The sequence below is a fragment of the Seriola lalandi genome, unplaced genomic scaffold, assembly GCF_002814215.2.
Source record: "Seriola lalandi dorsalis isolate HSWRI2012SDOR001 ecotype SW California unplaced genomic scaffold, Sedor1 jcf7180002054887, whole genome shotgun sequence".
Taxonomy (NCBI): Eukaryota; Metazoa; Chordata; class Actinopteri; order Carangiformes; family Carangidae; genus Seriola; species Seriola lalandi.
The window spans coordinates 670,148-677,545 of NW_019525439.1; positions in this window are offsets into that span (position 1 = coordinate 670,148).

The following is a 7,398-nucleotide window of genomic DNA, read 5'->3' on the forward strand; positions in this document are numbered from 1 at the left end:
TTTGTTGCTGCATTGAGCATCTTGACAAACTTGCATTGATCTAGAGGTAAAAGACGGGATAAAAGCCTTGAAAATGCCAAAACAATAGACAAACTGCACTTGTGTCATCCGTCGCTTGTGCAGAATGAGAACATAACATGTAGCAACAACAATGCAGCAACAATGCCACGCTGGTCATGATTAAGGGATTTTCTGTGCCTCTCCTCTCGTCTCTGGCCATCAGTAACCAGAGTGCAGCAGGGACTTGAGGCTGTGGCTGGATGAGAGGAGAGGAGGAGGAGTAGAGTAGAATGTTAAACATGTCCTCTAGACCCCAGAGGAGGAGGAGGGAGGGCGGCCAACATGGCAGACTGTTCTCTCTCTGCCTCTCTCTTCTTCTCTGTGGCTCTGCCTCTATTTCTCTCTCTTTCTCTCTCTCTATCTTTTTCTTTCACTTTCTTCCTCCCACTCTTATCTGCAGCTTCGTCTCTTCTGTGGAGATCTTTTGTGTCTTTCATTTGGAAACCGTTCATGTTCGTCATTCCCTGTGTGTCTTTCAGGATCTCAGATTTAGTTTTGTTGCTGTAATTGTAATTCACTCAGTGTATGAAATGTTATTAGGCTAAAGGATTTGCGTCACTAAATGAGGCAACGCTCATTTGAAAGATGTAGAATCTGCTCTTTCAGAATGATTGATAGTGCAATATCATAATACCTTGCTGTACTTTTCGAAATTATTCAGGAAACTTAGGCACTCCCACTTAAACAAATCCCATCAATTTTTGCACATTTGATCATTATACTTTTTGAACAATTACCTTTGTCATTGCCTTCCAAAATGACCATGTGAGCATTATCTGATATGGCGCCATTATCAGCAAGACAGCATCATTTATTACTGCCTTCCAAAATGGAGAGGACAGGATTCAAATTAGATTTTTTTTCATTTTAAGGTTAAGGTTTGGTTAAGTTTAGGTTAAAAAAAAAAAAAAAAAGTTAATGTAAGGGAGCATAAGCATAAAAACAACCAAGAAATATCACTGCATCATTGGAGCATGCTGCATGTTGAAGTTTCATGTATGGACATGTGTGCAGGCCAACAAAAGAAGCAGAAGTATAGACTGTCGGCTGCATATCGTCACCAACAAATGGTGTATGCAGCTGTGGGCCAGCAGAGCCTCCCTCATTACACACAGATCAAACTAGTGCTGCAGCAGTTATGGCCTTTCAAAGTTTGAAGTTTTGACATTTAATTATAACATCCCCAACAGGCAACTTAGTGTAATTTGAAAGTGCTAGAACAATCCATTGTTCCGAGTTTCTTTAACAGTAGATGTCTCAGGCATCATTTGAAACATGCTGGATGGACGTATGCATGAACTGACAGGCTGATCCGGTTGCTACGCTGCGCTTCTCAGTTTATATATTCACTCCTGGTCTCCTGAATTGCTCTTTCTTGCCTGCACCAGTAGCAGCCTTGTAGCTAAAGCTGCAGCGAGCAACTTTGCATATCAGAGGCTACAAATGGCAGCAAGAGATAAGTGTGAAAAATCTGAAATTTGATACCTAGAAATTGTGAAATATTGTGTAAGAATGGCACTTCCTCTGTGAGTTAGCCTTTGTACTGTATGGCCCACAGCTACACTGCTGCTGTATTTGTAGGATATGAGCTGCTGAAACGTCATAAACAAATCTATTTCTTGGTGCCAGGATGTAATCACTCTCTTTAGATCAGGATTTCACACTTTGTTTGTTGAATCTTAGCCATTATTAGGATCAGTTCACCTGTCATTCAAGACCTTGATAGTAGATGGTTACGGTTCAGCTTGCTATGTTCTGATTAGTTATTTCCCTTTCTACTTGGATGGAGCTCTACATGTACATTGATCTGGTTAAACTCATTATTGCCTGGCTTTCCTATTGGGATATCACTCTTGTGAGAAAAATACATATAAATACAATTATTAGTTTTATTTTTATTTAAATGAAAGGAATCTATGTGTCTTAAAATTATAAGTCCATCTTACTTGCTGCTGTTTCAGAGATAGTTTGGTATTTAAGTCTGAAATTGAGATTAATCACTTCCTTTTATTTTTGTACTGTGTGTCTCACCCGATTTTTGTAGTATTTGTTTTGAAGTAATGCAAAACTAAAACTTATCTAATAATTTCAGTTTCAACTGGCTTTAATTAAATAAAGATAATCCACTCAGTATCAGTACAAACATCCAGATTCCAGTGTACATTTGAAAGCCTGTACACTCGTTTGTTCCTGTGTAACACAATCCAGACCGTGGCACCATAAATAGGATCAATATGTTGGGATGGGACATTCTTTCTCTTGCTTGTGAACCCTTGACATGAAGCAACATCTAGTTGTGAACTGAGTTGTGATCATTGGTTGCAGAGCTTTATATGTTTTGACAAGTCAACTGAGAAATTATTATTTCAATAATTTTTAGAGGCAAGAAGAGGTAAAATTATCCGGCGATTTAAAAAAATATCTTAAAGAATAAATATAATTTTGTGCAGCAACCCTATAAGACATCCTGACCATCAGGTAGGGAACCACTGATTTCAACTCGTAACACTCTTACACTCTGTGCAAAAGGTTTTAGGCACATCAGACGTTTCGATTCTTATCCACCACACAGTACCATCAGAGAGGCATCTAATGGGTCCCACATTCATTCTGCAACATTCAACAACGACCCCAAACATTCAGCCAGAGCCCTTAAGACCTGTCTTCAGAGACAAGACGAACAAGCAAGAGTCAGTGTGGGATCACATGAAGAGACAGAAGTTGTCCAAGATGTTCTGAACAAATATATCTGACAGTTAGTACCTTGAAAGACTGTGGCCACATATATCCAGGATGGTCACAGCAAATATTAATTTGATTGAGGTTTTTTCTGTTTACTGCACTAAAAACTAAAGTATATGGGATTATTTTTGAAAGTATTCTCACTTTACTTTCAGTTCCTAAAAACTTTTTCACAGCACTGTTCATTTACTTACTGATCTGATGTGATAATGATCTGAAACTCTTTTTGCTCGACTCCCACCAAAGTGCAGAGGTGAGAGCGATTCGCTCAGAAACGCCTCACAGAGCAGGGTGGATATTTACGAAAACCAATATAATGTCACTAGCTATTTAACCATTTTCAATCTGCTTATTCTCACTGAGAGTAAGAGGCCAGTGAGAGAAGCAATCAGGAAAGAAAGCATCTCAAACATGAGGACGATAACCTGATGCATCCACAACGACCAAATCATTACCAGACCTCAACCCACCTTCACATGACATCGAGAGGGAAATTATAGACCGTTTCTGTCTCCACTCAGAAGGCCCTGCTGCACTGAGTATCTGTGTGTTTGTGTGTGTGTGTGTGTGCATCTGTGTCTATATCCCTGGCAATCCCCATGAAAATACCATGTGGCTACGGAGCAGCCTATCACAAGAGGGAGACAGTTGCCGTGCTTCTGGATCCAGTGAGGGAGCTGTCCATTTCAGCACCACGAAGCGGCAGCAGTAACCATGGTGCACTGTGAGGATGAACAGGATGTGACTAATAACAACATAAACAAACAAACTTCAGAATATATTTCGAGCTATAATTGAAAACATACTGAAAATTATCCAGCCACACATGCGGATATATTCGTTCCCATTCCTGTTTTTGTGCAGAATACTTCCGCCTACATGTATTGCTGTCATCTACATGCGCATGCATACCTACATTATAAAGTGTACTGTATATCAAAATGAATTAATTCCACTGTAGACTCTGTAATAACCTTTGGAGCATGTCTCTAAATATAATAAGAAGTATATTTCAGTGGTTGTGACAGTATGAGAATCATTGTCTTTTCTGCGAGGCGCGGGGATATGAAACATATGACAGAGTCAAACATACAGGCCACGGATCACTGAGCTTTACAGCCTAACCAATCTATTTCTGTTGAAGCCATCCAAGCCCTTAACCGCCCGGTCAGGTGTTTTACACTCGCCCCTTTCATCATTTGTGTCTCACATCTTCCCCTCGCCAGGAAATTAAAATACACGTCAGTCTGTTGGAAAATAATAACCCTGCTGATGGTAATAATGTGACACCTTATTGATCCCTGTCAGAAAATTATCTTTTTTTTCGTGCCCCCTCTTCTATGAAGAGGCCGGAGGTCGGAGGTCAGCCACGGAGCAGCGCCCCACAGGCTGTTAGGGGCGAGTGGAGCGGTGCCTTGCTGGAGGACACTCCAGCAGGGTGGAGGGCTGGCTGCCGAAGGGACTTGAACTTGGTTTGTGTATCTTTATAAACATTAGATACACCTGCTGCCCTCATGAAATGCAGTCAGATTTTTTTGTTCTACATAAACCAGACAATCTAACCCCAGATTTCCTTCAGCGGTTTAAGGCAACCATACTGCAAAAAATATCTGCCTTAATAAGTCATCTGTTCTACATTCAGGTCTTTTTTTAACAAGGCCATTGCTGCCATTGAGGTCAGGACTGTAAGGGGTTTAGTAACCATGGGAGGAAGCTCACATATCTACACTTAAAAACTTACACATAGACAATTCTTTTTAGGCTCAGCCCAGTCTTTTTAGACGTAAAACCTTTGACTTTTAAGCCAGCACAAATGAATAAATTAAAGATTGAGTATTCCTGGCAGCGTGGAGAGAGCTTTGAAACAACATGGATCTTTAATTGGGAAATAAAATGCTAATGCTTCATTCTAGAGGTCTGCTATTTAAAGAAAAAAAGTCCTCGGGAAGTTTCCAGAAAATAGCTTTGCAAATCGGTGCTAATTAAAGGGAAAACAGCGAATATTCTTACACACTTATTTAAGAGTTTAGATAGTTTTAAGCAGTTGTTGATTTCCACTTACACCTATTTCTTTGAAAGAACGACTCATTTTAAATGCAACAAAAAAGATGTAATTGAATAGTTCACTCAATTAATAAAATATGCGACATTAAATAATTTAAACATTTTTAGAGACTTTATTTTTAGCGTATAGGGAGATAGTGTTTCTAAAATTTTGGTTATTCATCAAATCATTCATCATTTTCTATAATTTAACTTGTTTGCCAAATTTCTTTGAAACAATGCTGTTTCTTCTTGCTATTGCAATTACTGTAACTAAAATACACAATAGAATTTGTATCGTTTGGACTCATTTTATCATTTTATTCTGTTTTAACTGATTTTATTTTGTGTTTTTACACATTCTTTTAATGCATTTCTTCAGCTTATGTAAATCACTTTGTGTATGTAAGGTCCTGTACAAACACAGTTGCTTTGCCTTCAACATACAACAAAAGACTCAAGTAAAATGAATCTAAAGACAAAATTCTCCAAACAAGTTGGTGGCCTCACCAAGCTGACACGTTTTGTTGTTGTGTTGAGGAAAATGAGAAATTCAGCATTGGATGAACTTACTTGTTGAAAAGGACTTTTTTTTTTTTTTTTTGCAGTGCGCTTGTTTTTGCGTAAAGTGCTGCTGCTGCTGCGCACGGAACATCTCTCTCTCTCTCTCTCTCTCTCTCCTCCTCGCTCTCTGGTTGTGTCGATTTTTTTTCGTCCTCTGCTTCTAACCATCATCCACCCCCTCCTCCTCCTCTCCTCTCTCCACTTCTATCTCAGCTCTGCGAAGAAGAAAAACGAGGAAACCAAGGATTGGTGTGTTGCTCGACTTGAAATTTTATAATTTTTTTTGCGCACATAATCTCCCCCCAACCACGTCTGACAGCCTTGCCAAAAAAAAAAAAAAAAAAAATCATTGCTTTTGATGATTTCTGATGATTTTCATGTGATGACAGTGAACGGCTGTGTGTCTGTGTGCGCTCGGTGTGCTCCGGTTGGCCGTGATATAACCGTCTAGGATCGTTTGGATGCTGGAGGAAGAGGCTCTGACGTTCCGGGAAGCTTCGTCCATCCCTCCGTGTCCTCCTCATTCCTGCGACCGGCTGCATGACCGGTGATGCTCGGCCTCTCCGCCTGGATGCGCCCCTCTCTCCGCGGTGTGCCGTCGGTACCGCTGCCTCTATCCCCCCATAGCAGATTTCCTCTGTCGCCGGAGAAAGGTCTAGGGACCACATATGGAAACTGGGGATCAGAATTTTAGGAAAAAGGAAAACTAAGCAGGCTGTCGTTTGATTTTCATAACTTAACATTTTTCCTCCTCTCTTTGGCTTGATTTTTTTTTTATTTGGAAAGGGGGTTGATCGTCCCTGGTTGGTTTATTTTCCTTCATCTCTTAAGGAATGGCTGGTTTTCATGGCAGTCATGGTACCAGCTGATTATTTGGCATTATTTATCGTTCTGTCCTTGATTTTGGGGGAGCGCTTGATTCTGCTGGTTTGAGTCTGTTCTTTCATTTCTTACAGCACATCCAGTCCTTATTATTTTTTTTTGCTTTTTCTCCACATATTCTGGGCCCTGCCTGTCTGTCTTGCCTGTCTCCCGTCACCGTCTTCCCACAGAATACATGTGATAGCCTGATTGTTCAGAAAAGCCTGAGATGAGCCTCCATAATTCACTGATCCACTGGGTTGCATCAAGGTAGTCAGATCTCATCCTGAATTGTGTCATCATTTGTTGGAGGTCTCTGCTTCTGCCTTTCTTTCTTTTCTTTTCTTTTTTTTTTGGGGCCATTTTAAAGAAATCAGGCCGCCAACTGTGTTAGTCTTAACCACTCTCCGCCCCCACACCCCCATGTTTCTTCATCCCTTTTCAGTATGAATTAATTCACACTGCATGTATGCGTGTGCTTGTCCATGTACAGGTGTGTGCGGTTGAAAGTTTGGCTCCGTGAGCAAGTGTTTGCGCGTCTGTTTGTGTGTGTGTCTGTGTGTGTGTGTGTGTGTCTGTGTGTGAGCAGCAGAGTGACAGTGTTAGGCTGTATGTGACGGCCTGAGTGGGGAAAAAAAAAAAAAAAAAATCAAGCGCTACGTGCACATCGTTCCATACATCACCGTCGAAGCTGTGAGGATTGTAATACATGTAACTGCTTTAGTCAGCTCGGAAAAGCCAAATTCAGGCCTGAGACGACCACAGAGAAGAGGAGCAAAATCCTCCATCTTCTCATTATCTCGGCCTTTTTCAGAGTTTGACGTTTAGAGGCCTTCCAACTCAACAAAGTAGGCCTAGATCCCAGACCAGGTCTCTTGAGGGATCTGCTAGAAGCCTGTGTTTTTAGGTCAACATTTTTTCCAGAGCAGGGCAACTTACTGCCACTTGAGGACTAGAAATTAGGAACCTTTGTAGCTGAAGGTTCTGTCATCCTCGCCAAAGTCTGTTTGACCCACCTGCCGGGCCAAACAGCCACCCATCCACCCCCGAACCTTCACCCTCATCTTAATTTTCACCTGTTTGCTGCCCCCCCACCCAAAACCAACCATACGATTTCCCCCGAGCTCC